Genomic DNA, 20,389 nt, shown 5'->3' with positions numbered 1-20,389 from the left:
TTACCTACAAAAGTAATATGTAAAGTGAACTACGTATTAAATAATTAAATTACTTATATTGGTGTGAGAATAAATATAATACATTATTTTGAAGAACATGACGATAAAAAACTACATTCACAATTAACATCATCTATAATAGTATGAAGTGAACGGTGTACATACAATGTATATTTAAGAGATGTTTATATAGGAGAGTTATGCATGTGTAAGTTTTAAGACAGAGTTGTGGATGAAATATGCCAGGTTGGATTGTAAATAGTGTTGAAACAACCTTGAAAATCCATCAGAATCAATACAAATCAATATGATGACATTTCAAGACTCACCATATGATTAGAGAACCTGTTCAAACAGGAATTCAATAGACAGAAAAACAATTCATCACATTACAAAACCTATGCAACAGACATTTTGTCTTGCATTAAGATAAAAGACTAGTTTAAGGCTAAATGCCACATTTAATGATTTCCTCTTTGTTGAGCTTTCCTTTTTTATGTAAATCACGTTCCAGAGATCACCTGTCAATCAAACGGTGCGAGTGCTACTTTGACATATTTTTCTTTGGATTTTCTCTTCTTTCCTTTGTTCAGTCATAGTGGATATTTATTTACAAAAAAAACTGTCACAGATTGTTCCTTCAAGCAAGCCAAAGATTGGGGCATGTTTTGAACAGGCATTGAGTTTGACATATCAGAAAGGGTAATGGAAAAATATCCAGTGGTACCCGAGCTGGAGTGGTTTTTAGGACTGTTCTGTCTGTTACTCTGTCCCAGTCTGGGCGGGGCTCCGCTGGCCCCGGGCCCCGGACTATCAGTCAGGCTGATGTATAGGTCCACAGGGTACAAATGAAACCTGTCACAACAAGGGTAATGATGTCAGAGTCACTATAGCTCACCGCTGGAGGAGCAGAGGAAGGGAGACGAGGTGATAGGAGGATGTGGGGAAGAGAAGAGGGTTGAGAGAGAATGGAAAGAAGGGAGTGGGAGACAGTTGGAAGTAAGGGAGGAAGCAGGTGAGGGTGATGGTGGGGGTGGGGGTTATAGAAGGCAAGAGAGCGGGAGAGGAAGGAGAACAGAAAATAGAGAATATGTTAGGAGGGAGAAGAGGATGAAATAGAAGAATGGGAGCATGAGTGGTGACAGTCTACAGAAAGAGGAGAAAGAAGGGTGAGGAAAAGTAGGCAGAGACTGAAAAGATGAAGAGAAAGAACTGAACAAAGCAGGATTATGAGAGAGGGAGAGAGAGAGAAAGGTGAGAGGGGTGAAGGTGGATGGATAAATTGGAAGGAACGGAAGACTGAAAAGCTGATGTGGAAGAAAGGCATGAGCAGGGAGTGAGGTATGGGAACAAGATAGAGAGAACAGAGAGGTGAGAGATATTGGAGGACAGTGGAGAAGAAGGACAGTGAAAGAAAGAAGAGGTGTGTGGAGATGGAAGAGAGGGATTGGATTCACATTTGGATGAACAGAGATGGAGAAAAAAGAGGCATGAGAATAGTGTGACTAATAGTCTACCTTGAGAAAAGTGGATATTATTTATTCAGTGTTTATAGTTTTTAACTTTTTTTAAACATCAAATAAATGAAAATGGCCCAGAAACGCCCAATCTCCTACCAACCCATCCCAGCCTTTAACTGTCCACCGTGTCCACTAACTTGAAGAGAGTAACTACTTCCATACTTCCAACAAACCAACAGTTAGTGGTAGAGGAGGCTATATTCTCTCTCTCTCTCTTCTCTCTCTGTCCTCATCCTCCATTATCATTGACATCATCCTTTCCGTGGCGCTCTCTCCACCACCCCACACTCATCACATACACACAGACGCTGCCTGCATCCTCTCTGCCTTCTTCTTATGGCAATCTCTCTCCATCTCAAGATGTGGCCACTAATGGATTGAAAGTCTTGGGGAAGAGGCAACAGTCATTTAAAGATTAATGTCAGGCTTGGTATTCTGAAGGGCAGTCAGCCCAGCCTCTGTGTGTGTGTGTGTGTGTGTGTGTGTGTGTGTGTGTGTGTGTGTGTGTGTGTGTGTGTGTGTGTGTGTGTGTGTGTGTGTGTGTGTGCGTGTGTGTGTGCGTGTGTGTGTGTGCGTGTGTGTGTGTGTGTGTGTGTGCGTGTGTGTGTGTGTGTGCGTGTGTCCCCAGTAAAGTCCATGCACATGTCATCTCTGCAAAGATGCCCTCTTCATTATCAGCCATTAGGCAAAGACTCAGAGAGGTTTAGCTGGCTGGCCCATACAAGCACATATCAAAGCTTGTCACTTTTTACTTTACACCCACTGCTAGATCGCCAATAAAACCAAGGACTTTCATCAATTAACATACCTCACTTGCGCATAAGTACGAATATGTTCTTCACTGTCTTTGAAATATGTCTCTTTGCTGTAACGAATGTCGGCCCGAACCAGTGATGTAATCTTGAGCCTTAACGCTGTAAAGCCTAAGATTATATAATATAATATATATATATATATATATATATATATATATATATATATATATATTATATATATATATATATATATATATATATATATATATATATATATATATATTATTACATATTATTATTATTATATTATCCAACTTCAGGATGGGCTGTAAGCTTTGATTCCACATAATGTGGAATCAAAGCTCACAAGCACAAGTTTCACCTGGAAACTTTTAGCCATGCACTGTTATCAATATTTATCACAGCAAGCTGTTTGTCATGCCAGACACTCACACAATGGCAAAAGCAAATTAACTGCCATTAGTTTAGGAACAATTCAGGTTTCAAGTCAGCTACAACAGCAACAAAGAGAGAGTTGTGTGTGAGACAAGGATGGCGTGTCACCATTGTTCACCACCATCCAAAAAAGGATTTTGATCGATTTAAAACATCAAAAGTTCTCGATGTTATCCTTTTCAATGTATATAGTCATCCATAGTGGTTAATTGCATACAAAATATGGAAATAAAACAAATCTTGGACTGCTTAGAACTATTCACAGAGACTACGTCCATATTTCATACAGTCTATTTAGCAGAGAAGAGTGAAGTCTCAGAGAGTAACACAGACTATAGTAGCATCACTGGTTAAGCAAAATCTAGAACATTCTATGAATTAATGTACACATTATTATTGTATCATATTATTTCATAACAGCAAACAAACGTACACTCTTACACAGTAAGACTTTTTTTTTTTTAAAGGAAAAAAAACAATTCTCTGTGAAATAAACATGCAACCTGTTTGGACCGAGATACCCAAAGAATCTGAATCAACAATCATTGAAACAGAACTGAGAAGTAGAATCTGAATCAGAAATGTTAAACCCCAATTCGTGCAATATAATACAGATATGTTTGATCTGGTTATGACTTTGACTTCCGACCACCCAGCCAGCCAAAATAAACGCCACCTAAAGCAGGTTGACCCCCTCAGGAGAAGAGGGAGGAGAGCTGAGATGGAAGCTGAGCTAACCCAGCTAGGGCCGAAGGCTATTCCACCGAGCGGTCCTCACCGAGCTGTCTGATGTCCAGTCGCAGGAAAATAAGATGAATGAAGTAAGACTTCAGGCTAACACAGCAACGGGAGGTTGGACACTGTTGTGGCCCCATTTTTACAGAGACCTGTCTCCACTGCAGCATCAGGTCAAGCTCCATTTGACAGGCAGGGCCGCAGGACTGTATACACCTGTATTATAATAATTATAATGTTGTGTTTTTTTATTAATAGTATGTGATAATAGTACTTAGCAGGCAACATCATTTTAGTTAGATTAGTATTAGTATTATTAGCAGTATTTTTACTTTGCCTTGCATTAAACCATTTTAACTTCCTGGTAACTGAGATTACCTTTGCTCTCTCATGTGCAGCACTTTTCTTGGACACAGTAGCATTTAGGAATACAAACCTGCTTTAAAATAACTACATTTACATTGCACGAATGAATGAAATGTGAATGTTGTCTTTGATGCAAAAGTAAATATGCGTCATTTGCCTGAACATGATATCATGGCATGACATTTTTGTTGTTTTACGGAAAAAGGGTGATTGAAAGCTTTTTTGTTGAACACACTTAACACACAACTACCTGAGCAACTATCAAGTCATGACTTTAAACTCTAAAGTTGAATCTTAACTCATCGCAGCGATTTCTCTGGGCTAAACATTTCTTGCTTCTCCGGCAATCAGCGTTAAGTAAGCGCCTGAGCTGAAAGGGTTGACTTGTGGTTGGAAGTCTCATAACTGGCACATTACATTTCATTATTGGAACACACAAAATATCCTTGAGCAAGACATTGGACCCCTGATTGCTAATGTTGAGTAAATCCTTCTGAATAATAACAGCTGAGGCAACAAAACACTGCTGTGCTGCAACGACACGTTACAGCTCTTACAGGTTTATACGGCACTTGTTTTCCAAAGAAATGTCAATGAAACACTTCAATGCTGAACATAAATTAAAAAAACACTAAGTTGAAATAATGCAATACAAATGATATTATAAATACATCACGTCTTGTCAGGTATACTTTTTGCTTTACCTTAATTGTGAAAAAAACAGGAACATAAGGGACTGAAAAACAGCAAGAACAGATTTTCAAAGAATAATGAAATGACACATCAAATGTATCTTCTTTTGTTCATCACACAAGTGTGTTTTGCAGCGTCGGTAAAGGATGCTTTGTTACGGTACAGAAAACCAATTCTTGATGGAAAGCAATGTGTTTATACGTGTTAAAGGTGAGGTTGCCAGATACCCAAGTACTTGTAAGAATCGACAAACTGGAGTTCTGATTCATCCAGGGAGGATATTTTGAGAGGGCAGGCTGTTTGTGGTAAGTGTCGATTGAAAAAACATACATTTTGTTTTGTTTGTCTATAATATAAGGTGAATGTTGGAAAAGGCATGTTGGATAAGTCAGGGCGGTGTACAGGGAGGAGATGTGTACAGGATGGTGTCATTGGCATCCAAGTGGATGTGAGAGCCGCCTGCAGCGTGAGCATTGTTGTTTATGTATCTTTTGAATAAGGTTGGACCTAGAATGGACCCCTGAGGAACATCCTTGGACAGGCACAGTGGGTCAGATCGGTAACCCCAAGCTCTTACAGATTGTACACGCCCAGAAAGGTAGCTGTTAACCCACACAAGACCACCCTCTGAAAGTCCTATATCCTTGAGCTTGTGAAGCAGAATGACATGGTCCACACAACCAAAGGCCTTTGCCAAGTCAACAAACACAGCCACACAGTATTCTTTCCTAATGATGGAACATATGTCATTTCACACGTTAAGTGTTGCAGAGATAATGACTGGTTCCAAAGCCAGACTGCATGGAGGTAAGAATACTGTGGGACTCCAGGTGGTGGGAGTTTCTGAAAGACTGTGGACAGGAAAGACCAGATGGAAATACGTCTGTTATAGTTGAGGTCTAAGATATTGCTACCCTTGAAGAGAGGGGTGACAGCAGCCGATTTCCAGTCCTGGGGGAATACACAGGTCTGCAAGGAGAGGTTGAGCAGACGTGAAGGGGGCTGCGATAATATGAGCTGCTAACTTCAAGAAGAAAAGGTCTAGCGTATCTAATCCAGCTGAAATATGAGGATCCAGTTTGAGCAGCTCCCTGAGCACCTCAATCTCCTGTACTGACTGGAAAGAGAAGTGGAGGTTACTTAGAGGGAGAGGATCAATGCTTGACGCTGACAGGTCGAGAGACATGCTGCCGTGCTGCCATCTTGGAAGTGATGTGTGGTGGACGAAGTGTCTTGAATGTTGTGGTGAAAGGAAAGATCATTTGTGAAGCTATTGTCCCACAGTGTCCTCAGATAAATCAATAGCAGAGGAGCGTATGCATTATTCTCTCAAGTGATCAAACTGATCATTCCTATTCTTCCTGCAGTTGAAATAGAGAATGGACTTGCAAATACATTTTCTAATATTGACCGGTGAGGTAATCTGCGGAAATGATGGTAGCAGTAAATACGACACAAAGACCTTACATACACACACAGAAATCTGTACTGTAGGTCAGGATCTAAAGGACAAAGAAACACACTGTTGCCCTTCAAATACACATGCTCAACCCTGTGTCAAACTGTGGCTTTCATGTAATTGAGCAACCACCCCTCAAAATATCTGTGCACGTCCCTGCTGCAGCAAAAGACTCTTTGAACATCTGTGGTGTGTGCTCCTGTGAAGCCAGTGAAAGCAGCAGCTAAATATTTAATGTGCCTGTCTGATGGTCATAATTGCTTTTAAGAACAATAGATGAAAACAAAGGGCGCCAGTGAAAAACTGCACAGAGGTCAAAGTCACATCTCAGAGTGACAACAGACTGGTTAGGTGGAAGGGGGGGGGAGAAGCACTCAAAAAAATAGCCTATAACCGCCGGGTGACTATCAATGTTAGGTGGGACTGCATTTGTATAAAGGATCCCATGACAGGCTGTGCACTTAAGAGCTATTTTTGGAAGGTGACGTATAGAAAGAAGCATACCTGCAGACTGAACAGCAGTGTAATCAGGCAAAGTTAAGCTACGCAAAGGAATTTATAAAATCATTTAAAGTGTCATTTTTTTGCAATATAAGAAGACAAGGACTCATATAAAGCACATTATTAGCCAATGCTGTTCTTGTTTTTGTATTAACATCACCAGCAGAAGATATCGTGTCCTAATATAAAGTGTTGATCCAATGCGGAAAACCATATTTTGCTGTTATGTGGTATCTTTCCATAACTGAACATTGGCAAAAAAAAAGAAAAACATTTGGAAACCTGTGTAACACTTGGTAAAAGTAATCTACAGACCTGGTTGTTAACGTTCCATTGAAAACTAAAGTACATTTTCCATTTATCTTGTCTCCTGTCCGTCCTGCTTCCTATCACAGGGGGAAGTGTGCTTGCAGTCATGTTTGAGATACCTGCTCATGACTGCAGTGGAGAGAATGAAAACACACAGTATTGAGGTAGAATGCTATCTTAACAGATGTGAAAATGTATTACTTTCCTTTTCAGGGCTAAAGGGGCTGAACATAGAAAGCACACACTGAAATGTGAGTCAAAGGAGCCCCTCCATGCACGGCAGAGCAGAGGATGAGGGAAGAGAGCTTTCCACAGTCAGGTTTGCCTCTGTGATGTCAGATGGATGTTCGGATAGCTCAGGAGTGGAGGGTGCCAGAGCTGGACAGGTTGCTGGTTTTTAGACATTTCCAAAGCCAGACAGCACTGATATTGCTGATGGGGTATGATCAATGGTAAGTTATCTGTTAAACATTACGTATTTAATTATTAAACACTATAGACTTGTGTATAATTGAAAATATTTTTTGGATCTTTCAAAGTTAGTGCGATTTCTAAACCATTATTACACATCTTTGCTAAGGAAAATTATGGTATTATCAGTTATGTAAAATACAATGTGCAGATTATTTGAGGATTTCAGGTGTGCTGCAGACAAAGATACTTTCAACAGGCTATATAACCTGCTGCATTTTTAAAAGACTTACTTATATTGCATTCAAACCCTATGAAATGATCTACTATGACACATTATCATCATTATTCGTGTTCTTATGTTCAAAATATTCATAGCCTCATGTTCAAAATGTACAAATCATCTGATCACTGTGATCATGTTCAGCTCACGATTCATTCATTCATTACAAATATAATAGTTATTGTACAAAGTGTAAATTATTCAGTGTGGAGATAACTTCTTTTTTGTGGAGAAATGTGCCAGTCTTATGAATAACTTTCCCTGCTTTGTTTCCCAAACTGAATCTATATTGTTCGGTTGAGATCTTCATTTATTTACGAAGCAAACGTATACAACTTTTGAAGCCAGAGACAAGTCGGGAGACAAGTGAGACAACAGGGAGATGTAAATAACTCGACATGAAGGAAAGAGGAAGGGAGAAACAACACAGGCAATCAGTGGGGAATGGAATGGGTTTGAGCTGTGTGAGAGAGAGAGAGAGAGAGAGAGAGAGAGAGAGAGAGAGAGAGAGAGAGAGGAAACAGAAGCACAGAGACAATCACAGAGAGCTCAAGAAGCAAAGACACAGAGAAGAGGAATGATGGACAGGGAACAGGAGGGGGGAAATTAACTCAATTGACATGAAACAAGATAACCAGGGTGCTTTTATTCTTTGTGTCAATTAAAACAGCACTTTACAAAAGGTATACAGCAGGATGTAGCTGAGCTGAGATGGCGGGGAGGTCGGCTACTCGGCTCACCCTGTCCTTCTGCTGTCCATCTTTCGGAGTGTTTTAGAGCTCAGAGCTTGGCCACTGGTACTGCACTGAACTGCTTTTCTTTTCAAGCACTAGAGACTGAATGCAGTGACCTAGCCTCCCCCTAGCTCACTGACCGTAAACGTAGAAAGGGGGGGAAAAAGATGACATGAGAAGAATACATGTCTTCCATCTCTAGGAAGATGAATCAAACTGATGAACGGGACAGCTTTGAGAAATCGGCAGTCCCATTTGGGGTTTGTCAAAGGTCTGACTGATTTATTTGGCGCAACGTGATGTTTCCATTCCTGACAAGCAGGGCAAGCTAGGGGCGATTGGGAGGAGATTCTGTGTGCATTTCGTGCTTTTCTGACTACAGGGCTGAGAGTTGTAAAAAAAAAAAAAAAAAGGGATGGAAGTGGAAAGAAAAGGATGGGGTGAGGGGGTAACAGAGATCAGAAAGAAATGGGGAAAAGAAAAGTGAGAGGGTCAGGGGCAAAAAGTGTGAGAAAGCAGGGAACAGATGGAGAATTAGAAGCAGATAGGTTCACCTCTCATTAGCTCGCCTGCCACACACTATGCCACAAAGCAATGCACCTCCCAAGGACATGAATTAAACAGAGAGCCAACTTCCTCAGAGCAAAGCAGCCCAGCCAGCACTTAGCCAGGCCTCATAAACAACCAGCTCGCGTTTGTCACGTCTTCTTCACCCAACAAAGTGACAGCAGAAATAAATTACCTTTAAGTAGACCTCGCTGCTCCTCTACCGCAGCATCCTGTAGCTCACGGCACAAACTGATGGACAACGAAAAGGTAAAGAGCAGGTAGCAGACTGTGGCCTTAAGTTAGCTGTCACAATGGCAGCGAGCATAAAGGTCCTCCTTCCTCTCTCCAGCCTATCCTGCATCATTGCTCCATTTAGATAGAGGTATTGGGGCATTCAGCCCTTATTGGGAGACTTTCAAAGCAGTGAGAGTAATTTGATTTTCTACATCAACAAAACAAACAAGCAATGCCCTAACAAAAAACATGTGACCATAAAATGATCAAGACATCTAAGAGCAAAGAAGAAAGTTACAAGGGAAAACACATGGAGTGAGGCATATAAAGAGAATACTTTGGCAAGGTGTTGTACTTCTTGGCCAAATGTTTTCATGCAACAACCAAAATCAGATATCAACAACTGGAAAACTGGCAAGGAGAAGACTAAAGTCAGCTGGAGTGAAGCAACATCCTGCATTACTGAGAGTTCAACGCCACAATGAAAATGGCCCTGTGTTGTGTTAAAAAGAAAAAGGGTCATGCGGGATGTTTCTGGGAATTAAAGGGAACAAGCGTTCTCACTCTTCCAGGGACTATCATGTTCCTCGTAATGACAGCTAAAGAGGAGAAGATGATTTTTCCAAACACTTTCTCTTGGGATTAGAGTTCGGACAGGGTGTCGTGGGAGAGGGGAGGGAATGCCAAATGACCAGCCCTGCATCTGTGAAGGCTCCTAATGAAAGGTAAAGGTCTGACATGAGTCAGGGTGGGCCTATGAAAGGAGATATATCTACTTGCCTCCCACCCCCCTATCCCCTCACTTTCTCCAAACCCCTGAACTCCAAAGCAAGACCCGAAGTTGCTCCAAAGGCTCTCCATCAACCCCTTCTGCACCTCCCCCTCATCATTATGCATCTACTCCTCCACAGCTGTGATACTTTACCCCCCCCCATATCCCTTGAACTTCCCTCGAAGAAAAGAGAGAGAAACGAAAACAGGCCTGCTAGTCAAATTCTTAACATGCCAGCAATGCCACAGTTTGAAAAGAAACATCCACACGTCTATCATCAATCATCCTGCACACTGCTGGACAGGAATCCCAAAACACAGTGCACCTGCATGCATCAGCAACAGGGGGCCCCCCCATACACTGATCTGTGTGGGGCACCATTCACTAAGCACTGGCACCCTTAGTTAATGAAGTGTCTCGTTGGTGGGAAACAACACTCCCCTCACGATGCAAAAATAGCAGATCACTGCTGTAGACCCCTCTGCGCTTCTCCGTAGCAATCAACCCTGTCAGTGTTAGGAGTTTGGTTGGGGGTTCTATGCCTTTAGAGGCAGCTATTGAGCTCGCCTTTGGAGAAAACACAGGTTTGTTAATCAAGCGGAGGCAAACAATTACTAGAATCCGATAATCAATGGCTGTGGACCAACAATAAATCCATGGTGGCTGCACCAGAGAACGACAAGTGGTGGGAAATGGGTTCCTACTAATTAAAAAGAAACCTGCTGGTGTGCTATCGTCCGCTATTAGCTATGCCGCTACACCGTTTAGCCCATCTGATTAGGCTGTTTGACTCAGCCAATGTTATATCCTTTACAAAGTCATTTTTCTAACTGCATGCTTGCTGAAGTACCGTTAGACTTAGCCCCACTCCTTTGAGGCTGCTTTTCCTTTTGGTGAGAAATCAATGAGGGGGTCTGCCGGAGAGTTTGTGTTTGTGTTGAGAGTTGTGTGTAATTTCCGCAGTCTCATCGTAAGGTAGATAAAAAATAAACGCAGAGGGATTTCTAAAAATGACTAGCACTACTAATGCAAATTGTACTTATTAATGAATGAAATAGATACTTGTTCAATGGCTATTACTGCATGAGGTAGAAAAGCACATGTCCAAATTCCGGAAATTTGACTAAAATGTGCTCTTATGTTTCAGCAAAAGCTTTAGAGAGGTCACAAGGGTTAGAGCCCTTGTGAAGAAGGGTATACCCTCTCAAAATGGGCCAGACGTAATTACTGAAACGTAAAAAAGGACATTTAAATTCCAGTTGTCTTCCGCAAAAATCCTCTTCCGCAGCAAGCGATGGGTGGAAAGCTAATAAGGTGATGGGAAATACAGCGATGGGAAGAGAGCTTAATGATGAATGCTGGGGAAATCTGCTAATAGCAGACTAGGGACCAGCTAAACAGAGGGAAGTTTATGATATGTAGCTCTGAGCGTACAGTGTCAGGATGCTGCAAAGAAACATTCAGCCTTCAAACTATGACAGAAATGTTCCAATGGGATGAATCATCTTGTCCAAATCTTCTTCTGTATTGTGGCATCTTGAAACAGGTGGAATGACTTGCTTTATAGGCACTACTGCTCATTCTCCAGAAAGAAAAGAAATCTCTCTGATACTGGAAGATTTTCAATCATTTTTGACCAACACAACATTACACTGCACACAAGACAAACTGTGATTTGTCTGTATACTTGAGGGTAGCATTAAAGTTGGGTGAAGAAGAAATAATGATGGACGCTGACAGTGAAGCCTCCACTTAGCACAATAGCAACCATAACTCATAACTCGTGATCAATAGCTGTTCATGACTAGGTACCATTCTCCACCCTCTTCCTATACGTCTATTCCTGCCTCATTTCCAGTCATCTCTTCCCCTTTGTCTCATCTATAATTCCATCTTGTTTCCTGTCATGCTTCCTGACCTCATCTAGCTAATCACTCCTTCTCTTCCTCCCATTCCTCCTTCACCTATACATTCCCCCTGTTCTCACCTCTTTTCTTAGAGACTATGAAACGCCACTATGAGGTGTAGTCGTGGTAGCAAATCATCTGATGTCAAAATCAGAGAAGAGATGAGGAGTTTTGTTTTGAAACAGAATTTTGAACTGAGCCATGTTGGTTTTGAAAAAGCTGACTTTTCAGAATGAAACGGATCACTTTTCTATATTATTATCTATTATCTCTTTTTTTCATTTCTCATTCCCTCCAACTTTCCTTCTCAATTTCATTGACTCATTCCTCTTCTTCTCTCCCTCATTCCTATCTTATGGTTTTTTCCTCATCCTGATATCTCTACACAACCCTACATCATGTTTCCTTGGCACCTTTTCTTCCTCTCACATCATGACCTTCTTTTCAGTCTTTGCGTTCTTTCATTAATTCCTCCTTCTGATCTGGTCTGTTTCAGATCTCTCTTACCAAACTTGTTCGTCATCCCTTTTCACCATAACTCTCAATTCCCACTCTTGCGTCCATCTCCACAGCACTGCATATACATCACATGTTTCTCATCACTCCCTCCAACAGGGTTGCTCCCTCTTCTCAACTTCCTCTCTCCCTCTCTGTTTGTTCCTTTGTCCTTGTCCCCTCTACCACTTCTTCTCAACTACCTCTCCCTGCTTCCCTCAGTGTAATTTTCCTGCCTTCCACTTCCTCTTTACCCCACCTCTACTTCCCTTTCTCCGTCCCACCTCACATCTCTCTTCAACCAGTCCTCTCCTTCCATCTGCCGTTCCTCCCTTTTCCACCCTCTGTGTTTCCCTTGCTCTCCTGCAATCCAGTTCACAGGTTTCCCAGGACACATTGTTGCATCCCAGCGGAAGCTTGCACAGCATTCTGCCATAAATAATTGAAGAGGCCCCACATGGCCAGGCACGCTCAGTCTAAATGGATTATTCTGGGAGAGATCAATGCTGGCCTGTGAGGGTTTTATTAGGGCCTGCAGATGAAACGTACAAGGACACCGCCAATGCTCTTCTCTCTCTGTCTTAATTCTGTCCGGATCTAGCGTGACATTCTACACACCTCCTCCTTCTCGCCGCCTACACTATCCACCCACTCCCATGACCCCGTCATGCCACCAGAGGACCACGGCCGGCGGTACAGTTACAGTACAGCTTTGAATTAAACATAAATGACTATCCAAGGGAGTGTAGGAATCATTCATTCTTTATGATGCCTTTGACTATGATGCAGGCTAGTAGTAAACGGGCCAGACAGCATTTTGTTATTCCTTCCATTGTCGAGATGCATTATCCTCACAGACCCCGACCATCAGGAGCCACTCAGCAGAATGGGGAATGGCGGGAAACATCCGGCAATACCCACTAGAGTTGTCATGGGCAAAAAAAGGGGGGGGGAGGTGAAATGCTACCGTGACCTTCAAGAGGAACAACCCTTGGGAGCGTGTGGTGTCTGCAGTGGAGCTAAGCTTCTCTCCCTGCAGAGATTTACATCTGTCTCATTCAGTGAGAGGTCTCCTAATTGTCTGCTTTCCGGGAAAACATCCTGCCAAGCTGGCAAACACAGACAGCTTGTTAGGTATTCAGATCTACTGGGTCCGAACGGTTAATTAAGAGAAGGATGTGGTACTATTCCTAAACTTAAGGCACTTCAACTAAAATGTTACCTGTATGCCCATTATGTGTCATCATTTGCAATGTGACAGTAATAACTTTTCCATTAATGGAAGCTCCAAAGCATGCAGTAACACACAGTCACAAGACCACAGAGTTACCAAGCAATGCACTGTAGTTACTGAGAATGGGACAAATATGGGAATATTTGGTTGTGCAGCAGCAGTGCATACAGCTGCAGCAGCCGAAGTACAACCTGTGGATACACAACAACAGTTCAAGGCGTATAGCGTTAACACTGAGAAATATCTTCAGTCACTGAACCTTTAAACTTTTTTTTTTTTTTTAAAGTGTAAGTAGCGGGTTGAGTCATATGAGGCACAGAGGGTGAGCTCACCTTTCTTTTCATGCAACATATTGTGCAGTAACTTCACCGTGGCTGTAAATTAACCCTTAACGGCCAAATTGGGCAATTGGCGTCAAAATGATCGTTCATACTCCTGACAATGCGGTTATATCTTGTCACACGATACAGAGAAAGTTTACAGAGAAAGTTTGACTTACATTTTCCGAGAACCTTTATATCTGATGTTTATTGCGAATGAACGTGCACAAATCCACGTGGAAGTCATCGGAAAAAAGACGTTCTTTGTAATTCCAGCTCTTTCATGGAAATCGTTGTTTTTGAACTTATATTCAGCCATCAAAGTAATCTAGTAATCCATGCCCGTACATCCATGGGTGAACTGCAAACCGGAACACCTTATACATAATTCGGCATTTGTTCATTGTTGCCAATTTGCCAAATTGTAAACAAATATAGCTTTTTTTAAGGTATTGCACACAGCTGATGACTCCTGACACTCAATGGCAACATTGTACTTCCTGTGTTTATCACCCAAAGCATTATTGGCCATTCCAATTATTTTGATAGAAAGAAAAACAATATGATAAGTGATAGTCCATTCATAATAACGTTATTTTAACAATTCATGTTTTACAATCAGTACGTTTTTTTTTAATAGAACAGAGGGTGGTTGTTGGGTGCAGTTGTCTCAATTCTGTCTGAGCGGGGGCCTTCAAAGTCAGATGTTAAAGCATTGAAAAAACACCAGCAACACATTCTTTAAGACATATATATTTTAGTTTATATTTACCATTTTGCATCAGTATCAAATTAAATGATCTTTTCCCATTGACACATTTCTGCTTTAATGTCATAATGTCATGTTTTCACATGAAAAAAATGTATTATGTCAAATACAGTTTTAATAAATAGGACAGTGCGCAAATTACAGTTGGCCCCACGTTGACCCCCTTCACTGATATACCCCCCGTATTCTCAGGTTGTCTAAACAGACACATTACAACTGCAATTATCCTTGAGTAAAGAGCCTTTGAAGGCTAAACTGTTTAACCAGAATTAAGACTCTCAGTGATTGTGATGTGTTCTTCGTACCAATTGAACTCTAACCAGGTTACACTTTTCCTACAATATAGGCACTTTTGTGATTACTGTGAAAACAACACACTCAAACCTTCCACACCGAAAATAAAGGTGTACTTACTCCTGCCACTTTGATCCTTTAAAATTGTTTGTATTGGTATTGTGCTTGGCCGACAGGAATATACCTTGCTTTATGGAATGTTGTTTTAAAATGAAGCTTAACATATTTGACAGAGAGAGAGGGCCCCGGAGGCTTTTCCCCTGATCCCTCACAAGTGAGTGGTCTTCCTCTCCTTCAAGAGAATGGAGGAGAACTCATGCTTTGCTCCAAGATCGGCCATCTTCTTCCTTTCTGACATGTTGGGCGTGTTCCAGGAAAATGTGTACATATCAAAGCCATTAAAGTGTCAAGTTCCACGGTGGGCTTAAACCAGGTCAGAGTGTTCATGGAAAACTTGTGAATAGTGCATTTTTGCCCTCATTCTGGCAGTCAAGACTTCCTCTAAAGAGCTTATATCTTAACCATTTGAAATGACAAACCAGTGTTCAAAAGACGCAAGGGCAGTTTCTTTCTCTGCTGTTAGAATATTCCAGCACTCATTTGCATATTTGAGATCCATATGCTTCCTGACAAGATCTCCTGTACAGTATGGTATACTGTTGGACAGAAGGCTGAGTACAAAAAAGGCTTTGTCACATTATACAACCCCTACTTTACTTTTCATTTGAATCATTAACTCAATCTAAATTACCTCTGTAGTGGCAACCTCTGGAGTTTTGGTTATAGATGTCATTTTTTTATTTATCCTGACCGTTCATATACTTGAATAACAAAATACTTTGGCACGTTTAGCAAGTAGTGGAGGTGAGGATGAGATGAAATGGCATGCTCTGAAATTTACATTTTGATACTTTGAATTTCAAATTCTGCCAAAGGCGAGGGGGGGTGGGGGGGGGACATGAGAGAAAAAAAATAGCCCGCTGTTTGTCTGGAGGTGACAACTAACAAGCACTATCCGGGTAATTAGACTGCCGCAGTGCACATGGGCGAAGCTCACCATAAAGTTTTGTTATGATTAAAGATTTTCTTCTCTCTCTCTCTCTTTTCTGCCTCTTGCTTTACATGTTTGGCTTCCTTTAAACCGCTCTGCCAGACATCTGCATCTGCTTCCATTTCCACTGCATTAATGACACGGCCACACACTTAGGCTCAGTGGCCTGTAATGAGACTGCGGAATGTGACTTATAGCTCATCTTTTAAATATAAAAAGTAATATATGTGCATGTGTGTGTGCGTATGTGAGCAGGTCCATGTCTGTCACAATGGGCATTTGCAATGTGTGTCGAACCTTTCTCGCATGCCTGAATCTTTACTGCCTGGCTGGTGACAGGTGAGCATGATTGAAGTGCATTTCTGCAGGAGAAAACAACGGATGCTTGGGCATGCCATCCAATCACCCATCTCATACATACAGAGCGGCTGGTTGATGGATGTCAAGTTAAGAGGTGGACACAGTGGAAAGCTAACGTGTCACGTCTACCAAGCTCCACCTCAGTAAAAGGTGATGCTGTGCAACTCTAAAAATTGAATAGGCTTCATAAATGAAGGATTTGTAATTTAAATCTTTCGTATTTTTTTCTGAGACCCAGTTCAGTGCCATATGTATGAAAGGCAATGAAAGGAAAAAAAGAAAGAAACTCTGCTGGACTCTTACCTGGGATATCCCATTGTAACTCAGCTACCTGGTATACGAAGCTCCTCAACAGGGTATCTTCAAGGTATGAGTAGGGTTTCTTTGATGAGTCATTCATCAAAGTGGTAACTTAAGTCATCCTGTACTTCATACAATTCCATTTCATGGCTGTTCTTTAAGAAACACGTTCCTTTAACCAGTAAAGCACCTTACATTCTCCCCTGGCTCCATTAAGATAACATACAATAAACCTCTTACTTTTTAAAATGTGTGGCCTCTATGCATGTGGGTATTTGATTGCTCCATGAGCAGATGCCGGGTGAAGTACTCCAGTAATAGCTGCCCTTCCACAGGCCTGTCTGTGAAGACAGCAGAGAGTGAGTAACTTCCTCCTGCCGTAGTCATCATTGGGGGGCACCACATCTTAATATCAAGATGAGGACTGTACTTACAGACACATCTGTGCTGAGGTGGGGATAATAATTATAATCTAAATTGAAATAACATCTTACAAATAGTAGCCTAAAATACCACAGAGGCATGCGTGCATGAACATATTTGACATCACAAAGACAAGCAGAAAGTCAATGCAAATGTGTCTTTGTGTATTACACCTATGCATTGCATACTGTCTTTAATCACTGAGGTTCAGCTCCACGTATTTTAATGTCGTTCTTGCATGAGGAAACACTTGTGCATGAAATATGGAAAAGACAAAACTCAAGAAGCATGTGATTGGTTGCCAGAATAAATCTGTGGTGGCATAAGTCTGAATATGATTTAAAGAAAGGACTGTGGACTATTTCTAGAGAGGTTGGGTGCAAGCGAGCATTGTGTGCTCCCTCTCATACAAATCCAATGGTGAATGTTACCTGCCTTGCAAATTTCTCATGTGACGGAGCATAACAGGGAATTGTAATACACAGCAACATCATACATTTGATTACATTACATTGCACTGCAAGCCTGTAAGCCATTTACAGGCACCATAAAAAAAAGCTATAACTAAGTTACCACAGGTACAAAGAAAAATGAATAAAGCCATTTTCTTTTAACAACTCGGGCGCTGGCGAGATATTGTTCTCTCCTTTGGCTTTTATGAGCTTTGCAGACGCAGGATGCGCTCGTTGCGATCGAAACAGGAGACGGAACGAGATGGAAAATGCACTACTTCTGGAAAATATAGACAGGATTGTTCAGTAGCAAACGTTTCAACATGTATCCAAATGAAAATGAGCTTTTATTCTCTCTTGCTTTACAATAGGTTAATATAGGAGTCCGAATGATGTAAAATGCAAAAGGAAAAGGGAAAAAACGAGAGGTGTCTGGTTTTACAGAAAACACATAAGGTCTCTTCTACTTATTCTAAATCTTTCTCATTATGTTGAATCATTTTAGTCTAATGCAGCATTATTATGTGGCAGCAGATCGTGTGCATAATTTCGAGGAACTGTCATAAAACGGAAAAAAATAGACCACCACAAAATCAGAACTCTTAAAATGATGACTAATTTGAAAGTTTGAAAGTGAGATATTCTGAACTAATGCCTCATTTAACATAAATCAACATCCAATAATTTACAAATATATACGCATACAACAGGGCATTTGTTCAAGTCGAGGTGTCCAGCGTCCAGCATTCAACAAGGGCATCACCAGCGCTTGGACAAAGTCGGTGTCATAGCCGGGCCGACTCCACCTCGGTGGGGCTGTGGAAAGCCAGAGTTGCGCACATCGAGCAAATAAAGCACAACTCCTTTACACCCCATTGACAACGCGATGCGCAAACACGGTCCAGCGGTGGAGACCAACACTACAGTAGTCTCAAAAGTCCAACATGTACTTTGGTCTTGACATCGCATCAATAAAATTAAAATGGAGAGAGAGAGAGAGAAAGAGAGATGAAATATCGAACATTGTATTTCCGATTGATGCCTGCAAGACCTGAATGTCTCATGATCTACTGGCATGTTCATATCAGTGGAATCTAATGCAAAGCTTCTAGCGGCTGACTTGGCTAATGAAGCACCCCCCTGTGGAGATGCACTTGTTAGATGGAGCACCTCCCTCCCCCCCCGTGCTCTCTCTCTCTCTCACACACACACACACACACGCGCGCGCGCACGCACGCACGCACGCACACACACCTCCGCCCGAAAAAAAAGATGATTCACAAATATGCGTTATGCTCCAGAAGCCATACAGCGCATACAAGTGTATTCTTGAGAATCTTCGTTCTTGTCTCTGCTGAACCACCCGTGTTTATTTTATTTGGGAGACTAAAAATTGTAATGAACTCTCAGTGGTGGAATTAAAGGGACGCCGTGCCTGTTACCACCGTCGTTCAGAATGATGGATATTGCTCCAGCAGCAGATCTGCTCTGCTCTCCAGCAGCAGCAGCAGCAGCAGTTTTGTGGCGGCAGAGTCGGGTCTCCCGCTGAGTCCGGGACCATCGAGCATCACTCTCCTTCGCAACCAGCATACCAGCTTGTAAAAGCCTCTTTGCAGTATTCTGAAATGAGGCTCCTCTTTGGGCACTTGCTTGAGTCTCTGTGCGGGTGTTCAGACGGCTGGAGGACGCACAGCTCGCGCGCTCCAAATAGCCTACCCCGCATGCCTATTATTTTCGGTTCAAGCGTTTTGAAAATGACAAAAGCCGTGATTTAAATTCCCAGCTCTTGTATAAAATAAAATAAAAACTGGCAGACAAAAGTAGCTGGACTGAGTCCGGATAAAAAAAGACAGGGAAGTGCACCTACCTTTTTGTCAGCCTCGGAGTTCTTCTTTCTTTCTTCTCAGCTTATAAACCCTCACATCTTCATAATTAAAACAAGCAATAATCCCCGCGTTTGTGTTGAATGTGTGCGTCCCTGCGGCAGGTCCAGTGAGGAGGACTTCACGGGTTCCTCTTTCGGGTTAAATAATGTTTTTTTAATATCCACCCCAAGAGCGCAGGTTGCTCCGGACGCGTCTGGGTACGGCAGGAGGAGTCGCTCCCTCAGCAGCCGCCGTGCGCACTTGGAGAAACCAGAGCTCTGTCCGCGCAGGGAAGCTGAGGGAATGATGTCATGCGTCCGGCCCTCCCTCTCCTGCCTCCTCTCAACTCACGGCTCTCTCCATCTTCTCTCCCCCTCTTCTCATTCCGTTATCACTCTTTCATTATGACACATTTCAACATCGGCATTGAAAAAAAAGACAAAACATTAATTTAGCTCTGTATATTACAATCTTTATTTGGGAAATGTTACATTAACTCAGTGGGATGCGAACATCTCATTGATTATGTTAGAATTAGCCATGTAATACATACACAAACAAAATCCGTCATGTATTTGTTGAGCAGTGGAAACACCTTTTTCCCCCGCGTTCAAATTAGGTTTGAAGCTGAAACACAAGGCTGTATGAACTTGCTTTTGACGATATGTTTTTGCAGTGCTCCGCGTGACGTGATGAAGTCATGCCGTTCCCCCACGCCTCACTGGAGGTATCGTCCAGTAGCATCGCCAGCCCGGCTTTACCCGGGATAAGAGGGGTAAACACGTCGCATGAAACAGACCAATGCACACCGCGCATTGATACAAGGCAGCCTCCCCGCCCTGCTGCAGCTGGCACATCTTAAAGATGAAGCACCATGTCTTCTTATCAGAGTTATAGGTGAGGTTCATTGTGTATATCACAAACTACACTGCAAATAGAATAATGCTTTAACAACTCGGTTGGTCTTGTTTCGAGAGGGATTCATTTAGGAAATGCATTTTTTTTTTCGATCAGACTAGATGAATTTGATTAGTTATACTGCACAAATACTGAACACATTTGAAATATGATTTCTTATTAGTTATTATGGAGTGAAATTAGTCTCAAGTCCGCACGGGATCGGGGATTGAACCCCGGCCCCT

At 41.9% G+C, this 20,389-nt stretch overlaps 1 long non-coding RNA gene across 1 annotated transcript in view; it reads right to left on the bottom strand.

Annotated features, from left to right (window-relative positions):
- LOC306739039 overlaps positions 1-19,360 on the bottom strand; it is a 92,844-nt gene extending 73,484 nt beyond the window's left edge. The window contains exon 1 of the long non-coding RNA XR_013771027.1: positions 19,250-19,360. This is a non-coding gene — a long non-coding RNA (uncharacterized lncRNA). The remainder of the gene's footprint in view (positions 1-19,249) is intronic.
- Between the last annotated feature and the right edge of the window lie 1,029 nt (positions 19,361-20,389).

This window comes from Taurulus bubalis (assembly GCF_910589615.1).
Source record: "Taurulus bubalis genome assembly, chromosome: 7".
Taxonomy (NCBI): domain Eukaryota; kingdom Metazoa; phylum Chordata; class Actinopteri; order Perciformes; family Cottidae; genus Taurulus; species Taurulus bubalis.
The sequence above is the reverse complement of the archived record's forward strand: the minus strand, read 5'-3'. Positions and strand labels throughout refer to the sequence as shown.